The sequence below is a fragment of the Paramormyrops kingsleyae genome, chromosome 17 (assembly GCF_048594095.1).
Source record: "Paramormyrops kingsleyae isolate MSU_618 chromosome 17, PKINGS_0.4, whole genome shotgun sequence".
In the NCBI taxonomy this organism is placed as follows: domain Eukaryota; kingdom Metazoa; phylum Chordata; class Actinopteri; order Osteoglossiformes; family Mormyridae; genus Paramormyrops; species Paramormyrops kingsleyae.
The window spans coordinates 18,058,097-18,085,091 of NC_132813.1; the positions used below are offsets into that span (position 1 = coordinate 18,058,097).

At 42.3% G+C, this 26,995-nt stretch overlaps 4 long non-coding RNA genes across 19 annotated transcripts; all 4 read left to right on the forward strand.

Annotated features, from left to right (window-relative positions):
• The first annotated feature begins 65 nt into the window (after positions 1-65).
• Positions 66-9,578, forward strand: LOC111860513 (uncharacterized). Of its 11 annotated transcripts, none has more exons than XR_011983396.1 (4): positions 143-213; positions 350-393; positions 620-1,156; positions 9,007-9,578. It is a non-coding gene; the product is annotated as an uncharacterized lncRNA (long non-coding RNA). The 11 variants fall into 11 exon arrangements; XR_011983401.1 differs by having other exon boundaries at positions 1,074-1,156; XR_011983399.1 differs by having other exon boundaries at positions 1,077-1,156.
• A 4,053-nt stretch (positions 9,579-13,631) lies between these two features.
• On the forward strand, positions 13,632-15,265 carry LOC140579305 (uncharacterized). 2 transcript variants are annotated; one of them, XR_011983390.1, is made up of 3 exons: positions 13,648-13,745; positions 13,888-14,046; positions 14,694-15,265. It is a non-coding gene; the product is annotated as an uncharacterized lncRNA (long non-coding RNA). The 2 variants fall into 2 exon arrangements; XR_011983389.1 differs by having other exon boundaries at positions 13,632-14,046.
• Positions 15,266-19,318: 4,053 nt separating this feature from the next.
• Positions 19,319-20,952, forward strand: LOC140579308 (uncharacterized). 3 transcript variants are annotated; one of them, XR_011983406.1, is made up of 3 exons: positions 19,335-19,432; positions 19,575-19,733; positions 20,381-20,952. It is a non-coding gene; the product is annotated as an uncharacterized lncRNA (long non-coding RNA). The 3 variants fall into 3 exon arrangements; XR_011983405.1 differs by having other exon boundaries at positions 19,319-19,733; XR_011983407.1 differs by lacking the exons at positions 19,335-19,432; positions 19,575-19,733 and adding an exon at positions 19,937-20,155.
• A 4,053-nt stretch (positions 20,953-25,005) lies between these two features.
• Positions 25,006-26,639, forward strand: LOC140579307 (uncharacterized). 3 transcript variants are annotated; one of them, XR_011983403.1, is made up of 3 exons: positions 25,022-25,119; positions 25,262-25,420; positions 26,068-26,639. It is a non-coding gene; the product is annotated as an uncharacterized lncRNA (long non-coding RNA). The 3 variants fall into 3 exon arrangements; XR_011983402.1 differs by having other exon boundaries at positions 25,006-25,420; XR_011983404.1 differs by lacking the exons at positions 25,022-25,119; positions 25,262-25,420 and adding an exon at positions 25,624-25,842.
• The last annotated feature ends 356 nt before the right edge of the window (positions 26,640-26,995 follow it).

Below are 26,995 nucleotides of genomic sequence, written 5' to 3' on the forward strand. Positions count from 1 at the left end.
TAAACAATATTATTATTGTTTAATCCTTAAACAAGTACTAAAATATAGTGATTTATTCGAAGATAAAGCGCGTGCAGTGGAAGGAAGCACATAGGCTACATAAATATTTATGTGCGCGCGCGTTTATTTGAATGGGGCTCCTGATCCAGGCTGTAACTGTCTATGTGGTAAATGTTATAGTAAATATGGTAATCCGAACATATCCCAGATCAGGTCAGTAAAGCAGCCCCGGAGAAGGGGGGGTTCAGTTGCCGAAATGGTTTTATACGATTAACCGGAGAGGCGCTGCTTTCCTCCTGCCTTTGTCTAGGGCCTAGAGACATGGATTAATGCTCCGTTACTTTCGCAGATCCTGCACCGTCTGTAAAACTGGTTTCTGGCCAGATCAGCAAGGTACCATAGCTGTCAAGACGCTAAGCGATGCTTTCGGCCGGCGCCCAGCGGCTGGCCGTCCGTATGTTAATTATAATCAATATCGCATCAATACATAAAACGCGAGGCGATATTCTCCCCCCACAACGACGAAGCTTAATAAACATCAAAGACCACGAATATAAAACATAGAAAGCGCGTTATCTCACTGGATCCCAACGCACTGTCTCCGTCACGCCGCTCCCAGCATCTCCGGCTAAGCGACCGCCCATCCTCCCGGCACGAGCTGGGCGACGCGGCCACGCCCCCTGCCGGCCGAGACGGGCCAAGAAATATAAGAGGATCAGATTCACGATCGCAGCGGTATCATCATGATCCTGCGTAAAATATCCAGCGCAGAAAATGCGAGAATCCTCAGCACTAAAGCTGTATGTGGGGACCTAATTCACACTGTGCATGGGATATACACGTATGCTATGCTTACATACTCAGTTTCCTGGCATACACTTATATTGCCTGTTCGTAAATACAGTACAAAGACACATTTTTCCCACTCTGCTCCACAGTTTATAACTTCAAATCAAACAATTCAGACAGGATTAAAGTGCACATCCCACACTTTCATTTAAAGTTATTTGTGTACATTTCGGTTTCACTATGTAGGAATTACACTTTTTAAATATCCTTTGTGATGTTTTCAGCAGATCATTAAGACCTTTTCCAAGCCATGAAGTTCGGAGAATATGGATCCATTTGGATGTTTAATGATGGACTGGAGTGCGGGGTAGGATCCTTGTGATTTTATTCAGTAATCAATTCTTTCCCAAAGTTCAGGCAATAAAAAGGAAGTAGGTGTTGATATGGTGATGGGATTATGGTGGCACCTGTCATCTATGGTCACTGTTAATGGACCATGAAGATGCCTGTCAGAAAGGGGATGATAACATTTGCACTGGGTATCATGTGACTGAGATGGAGGATGGGGGGGATGTTATCTTATGGGGAATTGCCATCACACGCACCATATGGTTCAACACATACTTGGATGGTCACCTAATCCATGTCAGGGGGGGGTCACTATGAGCTGGGACAGGGTTTGTAAACTACCATTTCAGTTAAAAAGACCTGGATTTCACTTTAGCACTTGAGTTCTTGCCGTGTGCTGATTGGTCAGTCTCCTATGATCATACATGTGTCACTAATGTTAATGTGAAACAGCTGGATGAGTCTTTCAATCAAGGAAACAAACCAGTATAAGCGAGGCAGACGGTCAGGGCGGGGTTCCACCGGAGGCAGCATGGCGACGGGGCATTTCGACGGCGGCGCTCAGTGGCTACTCTGGACGTGTCTGACATTTACTGAAGAATGTCTTTATTAAAACAACTAAGGCATTATTCTTTAAAGTTTTTAATGTGAATTTGCTGCATGATGCTAAATGCAGCTTACTAGTTCCTATTAAATGTAATTAAATAACCATGTCCACCTTCTTTAAAATAACAAAAATATATCCTAAATTCTTACACACTTGCCTGATTCCGCAGTTCCTACACCCCCTACCCTTCCATGGCTTGTGAGATAAGAAAGCCCCCTTCTGTCTGCCTGGTCGATCATTTCTAGCCGCTATATAGGTTCTTCCTCAAATCTTGTTGCCTAAATGACTTATATCACACTCATACTAATTTAAAATTTCGCTATAACAAAACAATCCTTATACATTTTAAGAAAAAACGTAAACTATATATGCCTGGTGTTTTTTCATACAGTTTGATTATCAAACTCTAAAGGCCAACCCTTGGGTGCATGCTTGTGCCCATGTCCTGTGCTGTGCTGTGTGTGTGTGTGTGGGGGGGGGGGGGGTGTACATCTTGCATCTAAAGCTAAGGTTATATTGTATACTAATTTAAAGTAACACATTTTTGTTTGCCTATTTAACAAATACATCTAAAGTTTTTATACCTTCAAACATTAACGAAAACCGTTAATGTCTTTTCTTTAAAATTTACAAGTCTATTCTGTCTGTTTTTTTTTTTTTTAGGATAAGTTAGTGAACGACTAAGTTAGTGTGTTATGTGGGCTTGAATACACATCACGGTCCTACTTTCACAGACCTAAAGTTAAACTCTAAAGCCCCTGACCATCGGCGTGTGTGTGTGTGTGCTTGTGCACATGAGCACAAGCACATGGTTCAATGTAACTAGCAGCTTATTCCATTTATTCATTGTGCACATACACACATATATGCTATGTCTAGATCTCCTGGGGAAATCAAGAGTGTTGCCCACAAACATTGTTCAGCTTTTGGCCTAACATGGTCCTTACGTGTTTTAAAGTTGCGTGAAGTGGAGTGAGGAGCATTCTGAACATCAAACTATTTTAAGATAAATTGTCTGTAACAGGAAATTTAGTTTCTCAATTTATTTCTTATATATTATTTTGTTAATTATTGAGTTCAAATTTTTGTAGTAAATGGTGATATTGTCATCAATTTGGTGATAATGTGAGCCAAACATTTCTCGAAAATGACATTTGCATAAGTAAAACATTCTGAAATTATATTTCTATTTTATTCTGCTGCTGCTTACATGTTTACATCTCTGTCTCTCTGGGCCCTTCTTGTGCATCTCCCCGGTTGCTTATTTAGAGTCGGGTGTCGTCAATCACTGTCAAGCTTGTCAATCAATGCGATAACAATCAGATGTGAATGGGAACCGTGCTTATATTAAACTTGTATTCAACACTGAAAACTATAGCTAAACTGGATACTACCCCACCTTCAAATTACCCGCTAGGTTCACATACTTTTACCACTCACAGATTTGTGATATTGGATCATTTTCCTCAATACATGAATGACCAAATATCATATTTTTGTCTTATTTGTTCGATTGTGCTCTCTTCCCCTACCTTTAGGACTAGTGTGAAAATCTGATGAGAATTTAAGTCATATTTTGCAGGGACATGGAAAATTCTGAAGGGTTCACTAACTTTCAAGCAGCACTGTGTACATTTGTCCTGGAACATGGAGGTATGATCACGCTGAGGCTCGGGATCTGAGCCAGCAATCAGATGGTTTGAACGCCATAAATGTCAGAAGTAATTCTACTCCATGATGTATCAGTACACACTGCTTACCTCTCTGTGTTTGTATTTATATGTTACTTTTAGTAATCTTGTTTATAGGGATAGATGGAAAGCTAACTTTACTAGCCTCCACAAAACGTCGAGATATTGTGCCGTTGGCTCTTTCTATTGTTGCAAGTGCTTTGCACAAAAGTGCATCGCACAAAAAGCCCAAAGATAAACCAACAAATCATTACTTTAGCTACATAGTATTTTAAAATGGTAATAGGAAGTATTTCACATTTGTTTGTTTCAGATGCAATAATTGTAGTTGTTTTGTAGTTTTTGTGCATTTTATACTATTTTCTCATTTTATTTCAGTTTATGGAAATGTTTTCATTCACGATAATAAGCCTGCCTTGCGTATTCTTAATATCGCATCGCTAATTTTAATAAAACTTACAATGTTTTCCGATCACATCCATAACACAAGTATAACAAGTATTCAGGACTGCGGACATCTGGGGTGGTGGGGTCGTGTTCTGCAAAGAAATCCTGTTTTGTAGAACACCCCCCAACACTTCTCAGTTAGCTGGGTTAACTTAAGCTACAAGTCATAACTGTCCAATTGGAATACTCCTTACCTAAACTCTTATAGGACGATCATTACTTCTAACTGAGAAATCCTGCTTTGTGGAAAACCCCCCAGCACCAGTCCATACAGTTCTTAACCATGTCAAGTATGTTTCAGTAATGCTTACTGTAAGTATGAGCATTGTACTGAGGGCATGGGGCAGATGCTTTAAATAGGTGGAAAATCGACATTTAAAACAAAGGTCTAGTACTGAGATCAAAGTCAAAGTGAACTTTATTGTCATCTGCACCATATACAAGTATATGGAGAGACAAAATGGCGAAGCTCAGGGACCACAGTGTAAACATAAACTTAGTGCATTAAAACACAAAACAAGACAATGTGCAAAGGACATACAGGATAGTGCAATTTAATAAGTATACATTGTGCAATATATGGCAATCTGCAATATTGATAAAACTATATGTTAAGTGTTTAATGTTATCAGAGGTAGCAAGTTAGACCCGAGTTCACCAACATCTACACTGTAGCAGCTTGAGTTCACAGTGTATGATAATAGTAGCAATAACAGTAACAGCCGAAAATAGTGATAGAAGCAGAATAATGGACCAGACAGAGAATTATGAGGATTCTTCTTATCGCCCCATGTGACAGTGACAAAGTGTTAAGTGCAGTGCAGCGCTTAAGTGTCGGTGTGTGGCTTTCCATTTGTGGGTTGGGGGGTTGAGGCAGTGATGAGGCATTCTGAGGGATCCTCTTGTGGGCAGCATGGTGTTGAGGAGCCAGTAAAAAATGTCACACAGCCTGGAAGACCTGGCTCTGATGCTGCAGTATCTTCACTTGGATGGCAGGAGAGTGAAAAGACGATATGTGGCATGTGATGGGTCCTGCACAATGCTGCAGGCCTTGCAAACAGTGCGTTTGCAAGATGTATTTGAAAGTGGTTACCTCATTAATATTCATGAGGAGCGATACCTCATTGGTCAGTGAACGTGACAACTCATGAATATTTTGATCCACTGACACGTCCTCTTTTTCGTCTCACCAAATACGGTAACCCTAATGGGCTATACCACTCATCATCATTTTAAAAACATTAAACACGTCATGACTTGTTTACATTATGGTGCCTTGATTTGCTCTCCCTTCGGCCATGAATAACTTTGGGTTCAAGCGCGTTGTGATACTACAAAGTGCGCAAGTGCTGAAGAGCTCAAGTGCGCAGATTTCTTTAAATTAATGGGCTGCACTTAATATCTGAAGATGTAATGTAAGGAGTAAGTTGCTACAATTAAGTTATAATTAGAATAAACAACATCAAATCCATCATCACGCATAATATAGGTTAGATCCGAAAAGCTCTGTACCATTTTCTGTATTTTCCCAATAAACATCTATTACCAACGATTTAAATCAATTTACTTATCTTTGAAAACACAGAATCATCAAAAAGACGTGATGTTTTTGGATATATGGTTTGGTTACTGCAACACTTTCATAGAAAGACATTAAAACAACAGAGGAATCGTCTAGGTATAAATTAATGGATAACATAATTTTAAATCAGCACACAGCACAGGGGGGAGATGGGGGAACGAAATTGCAGCTATCAGAACCGTGAAGTGTGCTACAGACTCCTGGGACACTGACGAGATCCTGCTCGCTGCAGCGAGTGTCCTCCTGCTGGTAGAAACCTGGCTCCTACTCACCTTCGGACGGCAGGTCGCCGATGAAATCTGTAATGAAATCCACCTTGATGGAGACTTGGAGCTCATTCTGCAGCTGATTCAGGCACCGTGTACAGAAATCACGTACCTTGAGCAATGTTTGCATGCATTATATTTATATAGATGATATTATAATATTACTGAATGTCTTTCCTTGTGTACTTTCTTGTGTACCTTGAACCTTTTTTATATTTTTATTTAAAAAATGTCTATAAACAACTTTAATTGCAAATGAGGATTTTTGTCTACAGACATGCAGCCACTAAAAGGAAATAACCATGGGCGTAAATCCCGGGGGGGACGGAGGGGACATGTCCCCCCCTATCTGAGGGTTGACCCCCCAAAAAAAATTATAAAAAAAAAATCGCACTATCTATTGTCAAAAATATATGTATGTATACCTAAAATAATTCTGAAAGACTGAAAGTTCCCCCTCCCCTTCCTCACAGTGGTTTGGCCAACTGCCTGCTTTCCCAGTTCATCTCACCTACTCTACACACACGAATCAGGTGTGTGGCTGCGGCTCAATTAATGTTGAACTCCAGTAAGTAGGGTATTTTATTCACTTTAAATAAAGCGATTCTCTTTAATGTAGTTGATGCAGACTCATTCATAAATTAGTTGCGGCAAAAATGCTGATTACCGATGTAATTTTCCATGAATCTGCTATATTAGCGATTAAAATATTACTTATCTAGTTAACGTTAGCTTGTTTACAATAGCTTGTTGCATAGTGCACTGCAACTAACACGCCAAAGCCGTTTCCCATGCATTGTTTTATTTGTGACGACTTGGCATAATGTTAACTTAACATTAACGGCCACAATTAGCATATTGTTTAGCTGTGCATTTACTAAATTAGCACTGTGCTACGTCCGAACTGACCCCACTGTATTTTTTTGTATAATCAATTTCTATTATGCATTTAAACAGTCATGTTTAAATTTTTATTTAAACATCGAGTTATAGGTGGTATTTTGATGGCTTGACTGTAAACAACATAACAAACAATGCAATAAATAGTTTTGAAGAAAAATCTGCTTTGTCATTGAACCTGAGAAAAACTTTGAAAATAACCATAATGACGCAGTCTCCATGCATGCTACAGTAATAATGATAGAACCAAAGTTTTTCATTGTGGGGACATATTTTTATAAGTACAATTTGACTTTATTATATGTGTTCCCTTCAAAAATTGCTCATGAGAAATTTCATATTTATTGTCCCCCCCTACTGTGAAATGAAATTTACGCCCATGGAAATAACCATTTTGGTACGGATTAGACAGGTGAAGGACTTGTCCGGGGAATATAGTGCTGTTGTTCCTTTCTGGTTAAATACTTTACATTATGCAACGGAAAATCTGCTAATCTTTGTTTTAATAACTTTATACCAGGGGTCACCAACATATTCCTCAGATGCATTGTAGTAGAGTATTGATTAAGCATACATACAATAAAGAAAGTTTGTTCTAGCACATTAGTGGATTTGAGTTATGGTCAGCCTTCAAAAACTTCTTGAAGCATATAGCACAGTGTGGCCAGTGTTTTTGCTTCTTTTGTCTAACTGTTAAAATTTACCACAGCACTTGTTACATCCTACCCCGGTAGTGGGGCATGTTTTAACAAAGGAGCACCGTGTATTTGTCATGAACTCAAGAGGTCAGTGATATTCTAGCAGAGGTTTGACTTGGTGCAGTTTGTAGCAAACAAATGTGGGTAATTATGTAATATAAATCTCTAGCTCAAAAATTCAGTGATCGAGTTATAGGTGGTAAAGCAAAAAGTGTTACAACCATACCCGGTCTCCCCTACGCATTCCCCGTACACGCGCGGCAATTCCTCGTTATAGCAGCGCAAATGCCTATTTATTTTATGTGCGTCCACGCTGTTATGACGAAAAATTACCCTGCATTTTAACATTTATGTGGCTAATTTGTAGCTAAAATGCACAGTGATTTCTTGTCATAACAGCGCGAATGCACATAAAATAAGTACTACAAGACATTGCAGCGCGTATAGCTTTAGACAGCGAATGATCGAGTTGGCGTTGGCGTGAGATTTTGAATTCGAGACAAGTCTACACACATATATTAACATGTATATAACAGTTTTATTACCTTGCAAAACCTGCAGACTATTTACAAACAGTCCCAACGCTTTTCATGTAGGCAATTTTAGGTTTAAATGGATTAATAGATATTCGCCGTAAGATTTCTTGCTGTGAGCGTTTCAGTTTGAAAGCATGAGTGTCACGTCAGATGCGTCAGAGTTGGCAACCCTGCTTACGGCCGAATCGGACCTACGACCGGTCAGTAGGAGCCGATCGCGGCCGAAAATCGCCGACGACCTGCATAGGATCGTATTGTCAGTTATGGTACGAATGGGCATCCGTGACAACAGCTTGATTACTTTTGAATCACATGTGCTTTTTTTCTCAAACTTCTTTCCTGCGCTTTAACGAGTGGCTGTGTGTTGAAGTCTTCTAAAAACACTTCTAAAAAATGGAGAAAAACGAAATTAAAGTCATCAAGATTAAAGTCAAAATAAGAATAACAAGCAAGGAAACGGAAAGGATAGGTAAGATGCGGAGGAAGTGTTACATGCCGAAGGTAAAGCCCTAGATTGAGAGACTATTGGAACACTTGAGTTTGAATATAACATGTGTTATGCAGAAAAAGGCATCCCTGCCGCAGAATGCATGCCGGTGTTCTGACTAGTTGAGCTTTTAGGGGTTTTTTGGGGGTTAGGGTTGGGGTTTTTTTTTTGAGGGTTAGGGTTTTAGGGGGGGTGGGTTTGGTGGGTTAGGGTAAGGGTTAGGGCTATCGATTAGCACTACGGTAGCCTAACTCGACAAAGTAGCTCAACTCGTTTCAGATCAGTGACCAATCGGTCATTTAGAGACAGGCATGCATTCTTCGACAGGGATGCCTTTTTTGGCATAACACTCTCTCTGCCAGTTAGCTGACCAGACCCTATGGGTGGCTCTCGTGGAAGATGGGGAAGTGCCCTTTTTAATTTTCTTTGTGTATGTATGTGTGTGTTTGTTTTAGGATGGGTAGTTGGGCTCGTGCAATATGGCGTGCTAAGGGAGGGTGCTGGATGGAATCGTATATGCTGCCGCTTAGGAGGGGGGGTGTTTCGCGTACACCACAGTGTGAATTAGGACTATTGCTGGCTTGCTTGTGGATATACCTTTAATACCCACAGAGGTTCAATACAATATCAATAACCTCTCCTTGTCTTTAAACAGAATACTGCTGGACTAATGGGCTATGGCCGGGGACGGCGAAGCACGGACTTCGATGGCTCCAGTGACCGGCGACCTGAGAGGGGCCAGGGGCAGCCTCAGCAATCCGCCAGGAGTAATGGATTAATAATGGGCTACGGCCGGGGACGGCGTATTAATAGAGATGTCGTTTAAGTGTTGGTACTTCAGTTAGATAAGCTAAGGTAGGTAAGTTAGATAAGCTAAGGTAGGTAAGTTAGATAAGCTAAGGTAGGTAAGTTAGATAAGCTAAGGTAGGTAAGTTAGATAAGCTAAGGTAGGTAAGTTAGATAAGTTGACTCTCCCTGCCGGCCCCTGGAGGATGGGCTCCCCCTTTGAGTCTGGTCCCTCCCAAGGTTTCTTCCTAATAGGGAGTTTTTCCTTGCCACTGTCGCCTATGTATGGCTTACTCACTGGGGGCTTTGGGTGGGGATGCTGTAAAGCTCTTTGAGACGGTGTAATGTGATATCGTGCTATACAAAAGTAAATTTGTTTGTAGATATGCTAGGATAAGATATGCTAGGATATGAGCTTTACAATAAAACATATATACAATATTTGTGTCTTTGTTGTCTCTTTTGTGCTTTGTCTGTCTTGGTTTGAAAATCTTGCATCGTTAATTTATGTTTGGCACTCTCTCCTAAACGTCAATAAGCAGAGACAGAGGAATAGGAGGAAGGAACGGTTAAGAAAAAGAACAAACAAAAAAAGTATCAAAATAAGTGTTGCCTTATTTTAATTTCAGCTTTACTACCACCTATGAGTTAATAGCTGCCAGTGTCTGTGTTAAAAGTGTGTAAATAAGTTTAACTCCGGTATATTACTGAAAAACGCGCCAGTTTCTGCCTGCTGTCATTCGGCTAACGTATAAGCGACTCTTCTGTTGCAAATCCATCCATCCATCCATCCAAATCTCCCATTCCATAGGTGCTCTATTGAAATCTAGTGACTGTGGAGGCCATTTGAGTACAGTGAACTTATTTTCATGTTCAAGAAACCAGTCTGAGATGATATGAGCTCTGTGACATGGCACGTTACCCTGCTGCAGTAGCTATTAGAAGCTGGGTACACTGTGGTCATAAAGGGATGGACATGGTCAGCAACAATACTCAGGTAGGCTGTGGCATTTAAACATTGCTCAGTTGGCACTAAGGGCCCCAAAGTGTGCAAATAAAATTTTGCTTACACTAAATTCTGGCCCTACCATCTGGATGTTGCAGCAGTGAATTGAGACTCATCTGACCAGGCAACCTCTTTCCAGTCTTCCATTGTCTAATTTCGGTGAGCCCGTGCCCGCTGTAGCCTCAGTTTCCTGTTTGTAGCTGACAGGAGTGGCACCTGCTGTGGTCTTCCGCTGCTGTAGCCCATCAGCTTCAGAGTTGGATGTGTTGTGCATTCACAGATGCTCTTCTGCATACCTTGGTGGTAACGAGTTGTTGAGTTACTCTTGCCTTTCTATCACCTAGAGCCAGTCTGTCCCTGACCTCTGCCATCAACAAGGCATTTTTTCCCAGAGAACCACAGCTCACTGGATGTTTTTTCTTTTTCGGCCCATTCTCTGTAAACCCTAAAGATGGTGAAAATACCAGTCGATCAGCATATCCTGAAATACTCATACCAGTCCACCTAACACCAAGAACAATGTGACCTTCAAAGTCACTTAAATCCCCATTCTGGTGTTTGATATGAGCATGACTTTGATCTGCATGATTTTATACATTGTGCTGCTGACATACAGACAGGTGAACAGGTATACCTAATAGAGTGGCCAGTGAGTGTATTTCCAGTCTATCTGTTCATTTACTCTGTAGTTGGTGGTGCAATCTGCCTCACTGCTTAATGATCAGTCCAGTAACAGCACTCAGATCAACAGAGGAAGGTGCAATAGCTAAGAGGGCTGGGCTGGGTTGTAACACATCTTTAAGTGTTACAACCATCCCCTTACATACAAATAAGGACACTTTCTTGATTTTAATAATTTTACAGAATGTCTAGACAGTAGAAAAGAAAGACTGAAAGAGGTGTGCCTGCCAGTGTTTTTAAAAAAGCATCTGATGAGGTCACAAGGAAGGGCAAGTCAGTCAGGTCAGTTGCGAAGGCACACGGGATCTGCCATGTAACACTGAGCAGATACTGCAAATCACTGCAGAAGCTGAGAGACCAGGGGTCCAGTGATCTTCCCAGTGAAGGTTACCACAGCAGCGACAAAGTCTTCTCTGAGGTGCAGGAGAAGGTACTGGCAGAATATTTGACTCAGGCGGCAGACCTGTATTATAGACTGACAGTATCTGGGCCCACCAAGCCTGTACTGCAGGGTTACCAAGATTCATTTGTCAGCATTGTGACCGATTAAGAACACACACACACACACACACACACACACACATTATTTTTATTTGACTTGGATGTTTTTTTGCTCAGATGCATTGTAGTAGAGTATTGATTAAGCATACATACCATTAAGAAAGTTTGTTCTAGCACACTAGTGGATATATGAGTTATGGTCAGTCTTCAAAAACTTCTTTTTGAACCATATAGCACAGTGTGGCCAGTGTTTTTGCTTCTTTTGTCTAACTGTTGCAACTTACTGCAACACGTGTTACATCCTACCCCGGTAGTGGGGCAGGTTGTAACAAAGGAGCACCATGTAGGCCTATTTGTCATGAACTCACCAGGTCTGTGATATTCTTGCAGAGGTTTGACTTGGTGCAGTTTGTAGCAAACAAATGTGGGTACTGTAGAAAAGGCTGTTAAATGAGCGGCTTGTTTAATGAGTTACCATGATGGCGTTCAGGAGTCACATGGCGAGATGACCGTCGGGACTGGTGTGGTCCATAACCAGATGAATGAAGGTACTGCTTATGTGGCAATGCAATATCCCTGACCCGCTCCACAATCTCATTTACCTCTTCTCCCTCACATACTGACGGCTCTCGATGCTCCCAAGGCACTGGATTTGACTGTTGGCCTGCGTGACATGGATCCCACTGATCGCCTGACATCATGACTCCATATTGGGAGATTGGGGTGCCGATACTGGATGAGGTTAAAGCTCTTTCCTCATCATCTTGGCTCTGCCTAGGAGGAGCTGACTGGATATGAGTTGGAGAAGTCTGCGATGCACGCCACTCAATTAGTTCACGAATATCTCTCCTCAGCTGATCGTTCTCTTCCCTGAGTGTCTTCACCCATTCTGGGACACTACCAGGTGATGAGTGTTCATTTCTCTGCTGGTCATGCGCCGAGAAACTATCCGTCATATATTCTCTTGCATCAGGGTGGTGATATGATGCAGGTAATGCTCTTTGTCTGTAATGATGGCCTGTCTCATATTCGTCTAGGTAGCATGGAGGACGAATTGTTCTACGAGGCCTCCCCTGACTCAGGACAAGATCCTTTTCTCTGTCATCCATCATTACTGCTGTAAAACTTACCCTATCCGGCTCGAAGGACCATGTAGAAGAGTGTCGTTTAAAAAAAAAGGGACGCCGATTCTCTCCCGGTGGTAACCTTTACAGAGTGTCCGATCAGAACACTGGGTTTGTTTGCCTACTTTTGACAGGTTATCCTATAGTTGGATAGTAGCGCATTAACACACCACCAATAAAACAGTCCGGATACTCGTTGGGGAAATATGCAATTGTGGTTTACTGAAACAGAAATAAGAACATAGGAATCAACATATAACTACCGCTCACGGATAACATAGTTTTACAAACATTAAACAAATATAGATATTAAATTATATTAACCATTTGTATTACAAAACGCAAATAAACATACAATACTCAAAACTGAGCGGCATTAACGCGGCGAACTGCGATCAGCGCGATATGTTTATTTTAAATTACAAACGTATAAAACAATAAACATTTGCTCCGGTTACAAAGCATAGTTGCGGTACGAATGAACTGCATACTTACTCAGCATGCACGCACAACTACACCATAAACCCAACAAAACTTTGTATAACTACGTTGAACTCTGCATCCAGCCTAAAGGAAAGCGAAGAAGAGAAGAAAAAAACCAACCTGGGGTCCTGCGTGACGCCTCCAATGGCCGAAATAATGCCTGCTCAAAACACTGCACAATTAAACAAACCGCTCATTTAACAGCCTTTTCTACAGGTACTTAATAGAAAAAATGTAAATCTCTAGCTCAAAAATTCAGTGATCGAGTTATAGGTGGTAAAGCAAAAAGTGTTACAACCATACCCGGTCTCCCCTACGCATTCCCCGTACACGCGCGGCAATTCCTCGTTATAGCAGCGCAAATGCCTATTTATTTTATGTGCGTCCACGCTGTTATGAGGAAAAATTACCCTGCATTTTAACATTTATGTGGCTAATTTGTAGCTAAAATGCACAGTGATTTCTTGTCATAACAGCGCGAATGCACATAAAATAAATACTACAAGACATTGCAGCGCGTATAGCTTAAGACAGCGAATGATCGAGTTGGCGTTGGCGTGAGATTTTGAATTCGAGACAAGTCTAGACACATATATTTACATGTATATAACAGTTTTATTACCTTGCAAACCCTGCAGACTATTTACAAACTGCCCCAATGCTTTTCATGTAGGCAATTTTAGGTTTAAATGGATTAATAGATATTCGCCGTAAGATTTCTTGCTGTGAGCGTTTCAGTTTGAAAGCGTGAGTGTCACGCCAGATGCGTCAGAGTTGGCAACCCTGCTTACGGCCGAATCGGACCTACGACCGGTCAGTAGGAGCCGATCGCGGCCGAAAGTCGCCGACGACCTGCATAGGATCGTATTGTCAGTTATGGTACGAATGGGCATCCGTGACAACAGCTTGATTACTTTTGAATCACATGTGCTTCTTTTCTCAAACTTCTTTCCAGCGCTTTAACGAGTGACTGCGTTTTGAAGTCTTCTGTAAAATGGAGAGAAACGAAATTAAAGTAATCAAGATCAAAATTAAAATTATTATCAAAATTAAAATAACAAGTAAGGAAACGGAAAGGATAGATAAGACGCGGAGGAAGTGTTACATGCCGAAGGTAAAGCCCTAGATTAAGAGACTATTAGAACACTTGAATTAGAGTATAACATGCATTATGCCGAAAAAGGCATCCCTGCCGCAGAATGCATGCCGGTGTTCTGACTAGTTGAGCTTTTAGGGGTTTTTTGGGGGTTAGGGTTGGGGTTTTAGGTTTTTTTTTGAGGGTTAGGGTTTTAGGGGGGGTGGGTTTGGTGGGTTAGGGTAAGGGTTAGGGCTATCGATTAGCACTACGGTAGCCTAACTCGACAAAGTAGCTCAACTCGTTTCAGATCAGTGACCAATCGGTCATTTAGAGACAGGCATGCATTCTTCGACAGGGATGCCTTTTTTGGCATAACACTCTCTCTGCCAGTTAGCTGACCAGACCCTATGGGTGGCTCTCGTGGAAGATGGGGAAGTGCCCTTTTTAATTTTCTTTGTGTATGTATGTGTGTGTTTGTTTTAGGATGGGTAGTTGGGCTCGTGCAATATGGCGTGCTAAGGGAGGGTGCTGGATGGAATCGTATATGCTGCCGCTTAGGAGGGGGGGTGTTTCGCGTACACCGCAGTGTGAATTAGGACTATTGCTGGCTTGCTTGTGGATATACCTTTAATACCCACAGAGGTTCAATACAATATCAATAACCTCTCCTTGTCTTTAAACAGAATACTGCTGGACTAATGGGCTATGGCCGGGGACGGCGAAGCACGGACTTCGATGGCTCCAGTGACCGGCGACCTGAGAGGGGCCAGGGGCAGCCTCAGCAATCCGCCAGGAGTAATGGATTAATAATGGGCTACGGCCGGGGACGGCGTATTAATAGAGATGTCGTTTAAGTGTTGGTACTTCAGTTAGATAAGCTAAGGTAGGTAAGTTAGATAAGCTAAGGTAGGTAAGTTAGATAAGCTAAGGTAGGTAAGTTAGATAAGCTAAGGTAGGTAAGTTAGATAAGCTAAGGTAGGTAAGTTAGATAAGTTGACTCTCCCTGCCGGCCCCTGGAGGATGGGCTCCCCCTTTGAGTCTGGTCCCTCCCAAGGTTTCTTCCTAATAGGGAGTTTTTCCTTGCCACTGTCGCCTATGTATGGCTTACTCACTGGGGGCTTTGGGTGGGGATGCTGTAAAGCTCTTTGAGACGGTGTAATGTGATATCGTGCTATACAAAAGTAAATTTGTTTGTAGATATGCTAGGATAAGATATGCTAGGATATGAGCTTTACAATAAAACATATATACAATATTTGTGTCTTTGTTGTCTCTTTTGTGCTTTGTCTGTCTTGGTTTGAAAATCTTGCATCGTTAATTTATGTTTGGCACTCTCTCCTAAACGTCAATAAGCAGAGACAGAGGAATAGGAGGAAGGAACGGTTAAGAAAAAGAACAAACAAAAAAAGTATCAAAATAAGTGTTGCCTTATTTTAATTTCAGCTTTACTACCACCTATGAGTTAATAGCTGCCAGTGTCTGTGTTAAAAGTGTGTAAATAAGTTTAACTCCGGTATATTACTGAAAAACGCGCCAGTTTCTGCCTGCTGTCATTCGGCTAACGTATAAGCGACTCTTCTGTTGCAAATCCATCCATCCATCCATCCAAATCTCCCATTCCATAGGTGCTCTATTGAAATCTAGTGACTGTGGAGGCCATTTGAGTACAGTGAACTTATTTTCATGTTCAAGAAACCAGTCTGAGATGATATGAGCTCTGTGACATGGCACGTTACCCTGCTGCAGTAGCTATTAGAAGCTGGGTACACTGTGGTCATAAAGGGATGGACATGGTCAGCAACAATACTCAGGTAGGCTGTGGCATTTAAACATTGCTCAGTTGGCACTAAGGGCCCCAAAGTGTGCAAATAAAATTTTGCTTACACTAAATTCTGGCCCTACCATCTGGATGTTGCAGCAGTGAATTGAGACTCATCTGACCAGGCAACCTCTTTCCAGTCTTCCATTGTCTAATTTCGGTGAGCCCGTGCCCGCTGTAGCCTCAGTTTCCTGTTTGTAGCTGACAGGAGTGGCACCTGCTGTGGTCTTCCGCTGCTGTAGCCCATCAGCTTCAGAGTTGGATGTGTTGTGCATTCACAGATGCTCTTCTGCATACCTTGGTGGTAACGAGTTGTTGAGTTACTCTTGCCTTTCTATCACCTAGAGCCAGTCTGTCCCTGACCTCTGCCATCAACAAGGCATTTTTTCCCAGAGAACCACAGCTCACTGGATGTTTTTTCTTTTTCGGCCCATTCTCTGTAAACCCTAAAGATGGTGAAAATACCAGTCGATCAGCATATCCTGAAATACTCATACCAGTCCACCTAACACCAAGAACAATGTGACCTTCAAAGTCACTTAAATCCCCATTCTGGTGTTTGATATGAGCATGACTTTGATCTGCATGATTTTATACATTGTGCTGCTGACATACAGACAGGTGAACAGGTATACCTAATAGAGTGGCCAGTGAGTGTATTTCCAGTCTATCTGTTCATTTACTCTGTAGTTGGTGGTGCAATCTGCCTCACTGCTTAATGATCAGTCCAGTAACAGCACTCAGATCAACAGAGGAAGGTGCAATAGCTAAGAGGGCTGGGCTGGGTTGTAACACATCTTTAAGTGTTACAACCATCCCCTTACATACAAATAAGGACACTTTCTTGATTTTAATAATTTTACAGAATGTCTAGACAGTAGAAAAGAAAGACTGAAAGAGGTGTGCCTGCCAGTGTTTTTAAAAAAGCATCTGATGAGGTCACAAGGAAGGGCAAGTCAGTCAGGTCAGTTGCGAAGGCACACGGGATCTGCCATGTAACACTGAGCAGATACTGCAAATCACTGCAGAAGCTGAGAGACCAGGGGTCCAGTGATCTTCCCAGTGAAGGTTACCACAGCAGCGACAAAGTCTTCTCTGAGGTGCAGGAGAAGGTACTGGCAGAATATTTGACTCAGGCGGCAGACCTGTATTATAGACTGACAGTATCTGGGCCCACCAAGCCTGTACTGCAGGGTTACCAAGATTCATTTGTCAGCATTGTGACCGATTAAGAACACACACACACACACACACACACACACACATTATTTTTATTTGACTTGGATGTTTTTTTGCTCAGATGCATTGTAGTAGAGTATTGATTAAGCATACATACCATTAAGAAAGTTTGTTCTAGCACACTAGTGGATATATGAGTTATGGTCAGTCTTCAAAAACTTCTTTTTGAACCATATAGCACAGTGTGGCCAGTGTTTTTGCTTCTTTTGTCTAACTGTTGCAACTTACTGCAACACGTGTTACATCCTACCCCGGTAGTGGGGCAGGTTGTAACAAAGGAGCACCATGTAGGCCTATTTGTCATGAACTCACCAGGTCTGTGATATTCTTGCAGAGGTTTGACTTGGTGCAGTTTGTAGCAAACAAATGTGGGTACTGTAGAAAAGGCTGTTAAATGAGCGGCTTGTTTAATGAGTTACCATGATGGCGTTCAGGAGTCACATGGCGAGATGACCGTCGGGACTGGTGTGGTCCATAACCAGATGAATGAAGGTACTGCTTATGTGGCAATGCAATATCCCTGACCCGCTCCACAATCTCATTTACCTCTTCTCCCTCACATACTGACGGCTCTCGATGCTCCCAAGGCACTGGATTTGACTGTTGGCCTGCGTGACATGGATCCCACTGATCGCCTGACATCATGACTCCATATTGGGAGATTGGGGTGCCGATACTGGATGAGGTTAAAGCTCTTTCCTCATCATCTTGGCTCTGCCTAGGAGGAGCTGACTGGATATGAGTTGGAGAAGTCTGCGATGCACGCCACTCAATTAGTTCACGAATATCTCTCCTCAGCTGATCGTTCTCTTCCCTGAGTGTCTTCACCCATTCTGGGACACTACCAGGTGATGAGTGTTCATTTCTCTGCTGGTCATGCGCCGAGAAACTATCCGTCATATATTCTCTTGCATCAGGGTGGTGATATGATGCAGGTAATGCTCTTTGTCTGTAATGATGGCCTGTCTCATATTCGTCTAGGTAGCATGGAGGACGAATTGTTCTACGAGGCCTCCCCTGACTCAGGACAAGATCCTTTTCTCTGTCATCCATCATTACTGCTGTAAAACTTACCCTATCCGGCTCGAAGGACCATGTAGAAGAGTGTCGTTTAAAAAAAAAGGGACGCCGATTCTCTCCCGGTGGTAACCTTTACAGAGTGTCCGATCAGAACACTGGGTTTGTTTGCCTACTTTTGACAGGTTATCCTATAGTTGGATAGTAGCGCATTAACACACCACCAATAAAACAGTCCGGATACTCGTTGGGGAAATATGCAATTGTGGTTTACTGAAACAGAAATAAGAACATAGGAATCAACATATAACTACCGCTCACGGATAACATAGTTTTACAAACATTAAACAAATATAGATATTAAATTATATTAACCATTTGTATTACAAAACGCAAATAAACATACAATACTCAAAACTGAGCGGCATTAACGCGGCGAACTGCGATCAGCGCGATATGTTTATTTTAAATTACAAACGTATAAAACAATAAACATTTGCTCCGGTTACAAAGCATAGTTGCGGTACGAATGAACTGCATACTTACTCAGCATGCACGCACAACTACACCATAAACCCAACAAAACTTTGTATAACTACGTTGAACTCTGCATCCAGCCTAAAGGAAAGCGAAGAAGAGAAGAAAAAAACCAACCTGGGGTCCTGCGTGACGCCTCCAATGGCCGAAATAATGCCTGCTCAAAACACTGCACAATTAAACAAACCGCTCATTTAACAGCCTTTTCTACAGGTACTTAATAGAAAAAATGTAAATCTCTAGCTCAAAAATTCAGTGATCGAGTTATAGGTGGTAAAGCAAAAAGTGTTACAACCATACCCGGTCTCCCCTACGCATTCCCCGTACACGCGCGGCAATTCCTCGTTATAGCAGCGCAAATGCCTATTTATTTTATGTGCGTCCACGCTGTTATGAGGAAAAATTACCCTGCATTTTAACATTTATGTGGCTAATTTGTAGCTAAAATGCACAGTGATTTCTTGTCATAACAGCGCGAATGCACATAAAATAAATACTACAAGACATTGCAGCGCGTATAGCTTAAGACAGCGAATGATCGAGTTGGCGTTGGCGTGAGATTTTGAATTCGAGACAAGTCTAGACACATATATTTACATGTATATAACAGTTTTATTACCTTGCAAACCCTGCAGACTATTTACAAACTGCCCCAATGCTTTTCATGTAGGCAATTTTAGGTTTAAATGGATTAATAGATATTCGCCGTAAGATTTCTTGCTGTGAGCGTTTCAGTTTGAAAGCGTGAGTGTCACGCCAGATGCGTCAGAGTTGGCAACCCTGCTTACGGCCGAATCGGACCTACGACCGGTCAGTAGGAGCCGATCGCGGCCGAAAGTCGCCGACGACCTGCATAGGATCGTATTGTCAGTTATGGTACGAATGGGCATCCGTGACAACAGCTTGATTACTTTTGAATCACATGTGCTTCTTTTCTCAAACTTCTTTCCAGCGCTTTAACGAGTGACTGCGTTTTGAAGTCTTCTGTAAAATGGAGAGAAACGAAATTAAAGTAATCAAGATCAAAATTAAAATTATTATCAAAATTAAAATAACAAGTAAGGAAACGGAAAGGATAGATAAGACGCGGAGGAAGTGTTACATGCCGAAGGTAAAGCCCTAGATTAAGAGACTATTAGAACACTTGAATTAGAGTATAACATGCATTATGCCGAAAAAGGCATCCCTGCCGCAGAATGCATGCCGGTGTTCTGACTAGTTGAGCTTTTAGGGGTTTTTTGGGGGTTAGGGTTGGGGTTTTAGGTTTTTTTTTGAGGGTTAGGGTTTTAGGGGGGGTGGGTTTGGTGGGTTAGGGTAAGGGTTAGGGCTATCGATTAGCACTACGGTAGCCTAACTCGACAAAGTAGCTCAACTCGTTTCAGATCAGTGACCAATCGGTCATTTAGAGACAGGCATGCATTCTTCGACAGGGATGCCTTTTTTGGCATAACACTCTCTCTGCCAGTTAGCTGACCAGACCCTATGGGTGGCTCTCGTGGAAGATGGGGAAGTGCCCTTTTTAATTTTCTTTGTGTATGTATGTGTGTGTTTGTTTTAGGATGGGTAGTTGGGCTCGTGCAATATGGCGTGCTAAGGGAGGGTGCTGGATGGAATCGTATATGCTGCCGCTTAGGAGGGGGGGTGTTTCGCGTACACCGCAGTGTGAATTAGGACTATTGCTGGCTTGCTTGTGGATATACCTTTAATACCCACAGAGGTTCAATACAATATCAATAACCTCTCCTTGTCTTTAAACAGAATACTGCTGGACTAATGGGCTATGGCCGGGGACGGCGAAGCACGGACTTCGATGGCTCCAGTGACCGGCGACCTGAGAGGGGCCAGGGGCAGCCTCAGCAATCCGCCAGGAGTAATGGATTAATAATGGGCTACGGCCGGGGACGGCGTATTAATAGAGATGTCGTTTAAGTGTTGGTACTTCAGTTAGATAAGCTAAGGTAGGTAAGTTAGATAAGCTAAGGTAGGTAAGTTAGATAAGCTAAGGTAGGTAAGTTAGATAAGCTAAGGTAGGTAAGTTAGATAAGCTAAGGTAGGTAAGTTAGATAAGTTGACTCTCCCTGCCGGCCCCTGGAGGATGGGCTCCCCCTTTGAGTCTGGTCCCTCCCAAGGTTTCTTCCTAATAGGGAGTTTTTCCTTGCCACTGTCGCCTATGTATGGCTTACTCACTGGGGGCTTTGGGTGGGGATGCTGTAAAGCTCTTTGAGACGGTGTAATGTGATATCGTGCTATACAAAAGTAAATTTGTTTGTAGATATGCTAGGATAAGATATGCTAGGATATGAGCTTTACAATAAAACATATATACAATATTTGTGTCTTTGTTGTCTCTTTTGTGCTTTGTCTGTCTTGGTTTGAAAATCTTGCATCGTTAATTTATGTTTGGCACTCTCTCCTAAACGTCAATAAGCAGAGACAGAGGAATAGGAGGAAGGAACGGTTAAGAAAAAGAACAAACAAAAAAAGTATCAAAATAAGTGTTGCCTTATTTTAATTTCAGCTTTACTACCACCTATGAGTTAATAGCTGCCAGTGTCTGTGTTAAAAGTGTGTAAATAAGTTTAACTCCGGTATATTACTGAAAAACGCGCCAGTTTCTGCCTGCTGTCATTCGGCTAACGTATAAGCGACTCTTCTGTTGCAAATCCATCCATCCATCCATCCAAATCTCCCATTCCATAGGTGCTCTATTGAAATCTAGTGACTGTGGAGGCCATTTGAGTACAGTGAACTTATTTTCATGTTCAAGAAACCAGTCTGAGATGATATGAGCTCTGTGACATGGCACGTTACCCTGCTGCAGTAGCTATTAGAAGCTGGGTACACTGTGGTCATAAAGGGATGGACATGGTCAGCAACAATACTCAGGTAGGCTGTGGCATTTAAACATTGCTCAGTTGGCACTAAGGGCCCCAAAGTGTGCAAATAAAATTTTGCTTACACTAAATTCTGGCCCTACCATCTGGATGTTGCAGCAGTGAATTGAGACTCATCTGACCAGGCAACCTCTTTCCAGTCTTCCATTGTCTAATTTCGGTGAGCCCGTGCCCGCTGTAGCCTCAGTTTCCTGTTTGTAGCTGACAGGAGTGGCACCTGCTGTGGTCTTCCGCTGCTGTAGCCCATCAGCTTCAGAGTTGGATGTGTTGTGCATTCACAGATGCTCTTCTGCATACCTTGGTGGTAACGAGTTGTTGAGTTACTCTTGCCTTTCTATCACCTAGAGCCAGTCTGTCCCTGACCTCTGCCATCAACAAGGCATTTTTTCCCAGAGAACCACAGCTCACTGGATGTTTTTTCTTTTTCGGCCCATTCTCTGTAAACCCTAAAGATGGTGAAAATACCAGTCGATCAGCATATCCTGAAATACTCATACCAGTCCACCTAACACCAAGAACAATGTGACCTTCAAAGTCACTTAAATCCCCATTCTGGTGTTTGATATGAGCATGACTTTGATCTGCATGATTTTATACATTGTGCTGCTGACATACAGACAGGTGAACAGGTATACCTAATAGAGTGGCCAGTGAGTGTATTTCCAGTCTATCTGTTCATTTACTCTGTAGTTGGTGGTGCAATCTGCCTCACTGCTTAATGATCAGTCCAGTAACAGCACTCAGATCAACAGAGGAAGGTGCAATAGCTAAGAGGGCTGGGCTGGGTTGTAACACATCTTTAAGTGTTACAACCATCCCCTTACATACAAATAAGGACACTTTCTTGATTTTAATAATTTTACAGAATGTCTAGACAGTAGAAAAGAAAGACTGAAAGAGGTGTGCCTGCCAGTGTTTTTAAAAAAGCATCTGATGAGGTCACAAGGAAGGGCAAGTCAGTCAGGTCAGTTGCGAAGGCACACGGGATCTGCCATGTAACACTGAGCAGATACTGCAAATCACTGCAGAAGCTGAGAGACCAGGGGTCCAGTGATCTTCCCAGTGAAGGTTACCACAGCAGCGACAAAGTCTTCTCTGAGGTGCAGGAGAAGGTACTGGCAGAATATTTGACTCAGGCGGCAGACCTGTATTATAGACTGACAGTATCTGGGCCCACCAAGCCTGTACTGCAGGGTTACCAAGATTCATTTGTCAGCATTGTGACCGATTAAGAACACACACACACACACACACACACACACACATTATTTTTATTTGACTTGGATGTTTTTTTGCTCAGATGCATTGTAGTAGAGTATTGATTAAGCATACATACCATTAAGAAAGTTTGTTCTAGCACACTAGTGGATATATGAGTTATGGTCAGTCTTCAAAAACTTCTTTTTGAACCATATAGCACAGTGTGGCCAGTGTTTTTGCTTCTTTTGTCTAACTGTTGCAACTTACTGCAACACGTGTTACATCCTACCCCGGTAGTGGGGCAGGTTGTAACAAAGGAGCACCATGTAGGCCTATTTGTCATGAACTCACCAGGTCTGTGATATTCTTGCAGAGGTTTGACTTGGTGCAGTTTGTAGCAAACAAATGTGGGTACTGTAGAAAAGGCTGTTAAATGAGCGGCTTGTTTAATGAGTTACCATGATGGCGTTCAGGAGTCACATGGCGAGATGACCGTCGGGACTGGTGTGGTCCATAACCAGATGAATGAAGGTACTGCTTATGTGGCAATGCAATATCCCTGACCCGCTCCACAATCTCATTTACCTCTTCTCCCTCACATACTGACGGCTCTCGATGCTCCCAAGGCACTGGATTTGACTGTTGGCCTGCGTGACATGGATCCCACTGATCGCCTGACATCATGACTCCATATTGGGAGATTGGGGTGCCGATACTGGATGAGGTTAAAGCTCTTTCCTCATCATCTTGGCTCTGCCTAGGAGGAGCTGACTGGATATGAGTTGGAGAAGTCTGCGATGCACGCCACTCAATTAGTTCACGAATATCTCTCCTCAGCTGATCGTTCTCTTCCCTGAGTGTCTTCACCCATTCTGGGACACTACCAGGTGATGAGTGTTCATTTCTCTGCTGGTCATGCGCCGAGAAACTATCCGTCATATATTCTCTTGCATCAGGGTGGTGATATGATGCAGGTAATGCTCTTTGTCTGTAATGATGGCCTGTCTCATATTCGTCTAGGTAGCATGGAGGACGAATTGTTCTACGAGGCCTCCCCTGACTCAGGACAAGATCCTTTTCTCTGTCATCCATCATTACTGCTGTAAAACTTACCCTATCCGGCTCGAAGGACCATGTAGAAGAGTGTCGTTTAAAAAAAAAGGGACGCCGATTCTCTCCCGGTGGTAACCTTTACAGAGTGTCCGATCAGAACACTGGGTTTGTTTGCCTACTTTTGACAGGTTATCCTATAGTTGGATAGTAGCGCATTAACACACCACCAATAAAACAGTCCGGATACTCGTTGGGGAAATATGCAATTGTGGTTTACTGAAACAGAAATAAGAACATAGGAATCAACATATAACTACCGCTCACGGATAACATAGTTTTACAAACATTAAACAAATATAGATATTAAATTATATTAACCATTTGTATTACAAAACGCAAATAAACATACAATACTCAAAACTGAGCGGCATTAACGCGGCGAACTGCGATCAGCGCGATATGTTTATTTTAAATTACAAACGTATAAAACAATAAACATTTGCTCCGGTTACAAAGCATAGTTGCGGTACGAATGAACTGCATACTTACTCAGCATGCACGCACAACTACACCATAAACCCAACAAAACTTTGTATAACTACGTTGAACTCTGCATCCAGCCTAAAGGAAAGCGAAGAAGAGAAGAAAAAAACCAACCTGGGGTCCTGCGTGACGCCTCCAATGGCCGAAATAATGCCTGCTCAAAACACTGCACAATTAAACAAACCGCTCATTTAACAGCCTTTTCTACAGGTACTTAATAGAAAAAATGTAAATCTCTAGCTCAAAAATTCAGTGATCGAGTTATAGGTGGTAAAGCAAAAAGTGTTACAACCATACCCGGTCTCCCCTACGCATTCCCCGTACACGCGCGGCAATTCCTCGTTATAGCAGCGCAAATGCCTATTTATTTTATGTGCGTCCACGCTGTTATGAGGAAAAATTACCCTGCATTTTAACATTTATGTGGCTAATTTGTAGCTAAAATGCACAGTGATTTCTTGTCATAACAGCGCGAATGCACATAAAATAAATACTACAAGACATTGCAGCGCGTATAGCTTAAGACAGCGAATGATCGAGTTGGCGTTGGCGTGAGATTTTGAATTCGAGACAAGTCTAGACACATATATTTACATGTATATAACAGTTTTATTACCTTGCAAACCCTGCAGACTATTTACAAACTGCCCCAATGCTTTTCATGTAGGCAATTTTAGGTTTAAATGGATTAATAGATATTCGCCGTAAGATTTCTTGCTGTGAGCGTTTCAGTTTGAAAGCGTGAGTGTCACGCCAGATGCGTCAGAGTTGGCAACCCTGCTTACGGCCGAATCGGACCTACGACCGGTCAGTAGGAGCCGATCGCGGCCGAAAGTCGCCGACGACCTGCATAGGATCGTATTGTCAGTTATGGTACGAATGGGCATCCGTGACAACAGCTTGATTACTTTTGAATCACATGTGCTTCTTTTCTCAAACTTCTTTCCAGCGCTTTAACGAGTGACTGCGTTTTGAAGTCTTCTGTAAAATGGAGAGAAACGAAATTAAAGTAATCAAGATCAAAATTAAAATTATTATCAAAATTAAAATAACAAGTAAGGAAACGGAAAGGATAGATAAGACGCGGAGGAAGTGTTACATGCCGAAGGTAAAGCCCTAGATTAAGAGACTATTAGAACACTTGAATTAGAGTATAACATGCATTATGCCGAAAAAGGCATCCCTGCCGCAGAATGCATGCCGGTGTTCTGACTAGTTGAGCTTTTAGGGGTTTTTTGGGGGTTAGGGTTGGGGTTTTAGGTTTTTTTTTGAGGGTTAGGGTTTTAGGGGGGGTGGGTTTGGTGGGTTAGGGTAAGGGTTAGGGCTATCGATTAGCACTACGGTAGCCTAACTCGACAAAGTAGCTCAACTCGTTTCAGATCAGTGACCAATCGGTCATTTAGAGACAGGCATGCATTCTTCGACAGGGATGCCTTTTTTGGCATAACACTCTCTCTGCCAGTTAGCTGACCAGACCCTATGGGTGGCTCTCGTGGAAGATGGGGAAGTGCCCTTTTTAATTTTCTTTGTGTATGTATGTGTGTGTTTGTTTTAGGATGGGTAGTTGGGCTCGTGCAATATGGCGTGCTAAGGGAGGGTGCTGGATGGAATCGTATATGCTGCCGCTTAGGAGGGGGGGTGTTTCGCGTACACCGCAGTGTGAATTAGGACTATTGCTGGCTTGCTTGTGGATATACCTTTAATACCCACAGAGGTTCAATACAATATCAATAACCTCTCCTTGTCTTTAAACAGAATACTGCTGGACTAATGGGCTATGGCCGGGGACGGCGAAGCACGGACTTCGATGGCTCCAGTGACCGGCGACCTGAGAGGGGCCAGGGGCAGCCTCAGCAATCCGCCAGGAGTAATGGATTAATAATGGGCTACGGCCGGGGACGGCGTATTAATAGAGATGTCGTTTAAGTGTTGGTACTTCAGTTAGATAAGCTAAGGTAGGTAAGTTAGATAAGCTAAGGTAGGTAAGTTAGATAAGCTAAGGTAGGTAAGTTAGATAAGCTAAGGTAGGTAAGTTAGATAAGCTAAGGTAGGTAAGTTAGATAAGTTGACTCTCCCTGCCGGCCCCTGGAGGATGGGCTCCCCCTTTGAGTCTGGTCCCTCCCAAGGTTTCTTCCTAATAGGGAGTTTTTCCTTGCCACTGTCGCCTATGTATGGCTTACTCACTGGGGGCTTTGGGTGGGGATGCTGTAAAGCTCTTTGAGACGGTGTAATGTGATATCGTGCTATACAAAAGTAAATTTGTTTGTAGATATGCTAGGATAAGATATGCTAGGATATGAGCTTTACAATAAAACATATATACAATATTTGTGTCTTTGTTGTCTCTTTTGTGCTTTGTCTGTCTTGGTTTGAAAATCTTGCATCGTTAATTTATGTTTGGCACTCTCTCCTAAACGTCAATAAGCAGAGACAGAGGAATAGGAGGAAGGAACGGTTAAGAAAAAGAACAAACAAAAAAAGTATCAAAATAAGTGTTGCCTTATTTTAATTTCAGCTTTACTACCACCTATGAGTTAATAGCTGCCAGTGTCTGTGTTAAAAGTGTGTAAATAAGTTTAACTCCGGTATATTACTGAAAAACGCGCCAGTTTCTGCCTGCTGTCATTCGGCTAACGTATAAGCGACTCTTCTGTTGCAAATCCATCCATCCATCCATCCAAAT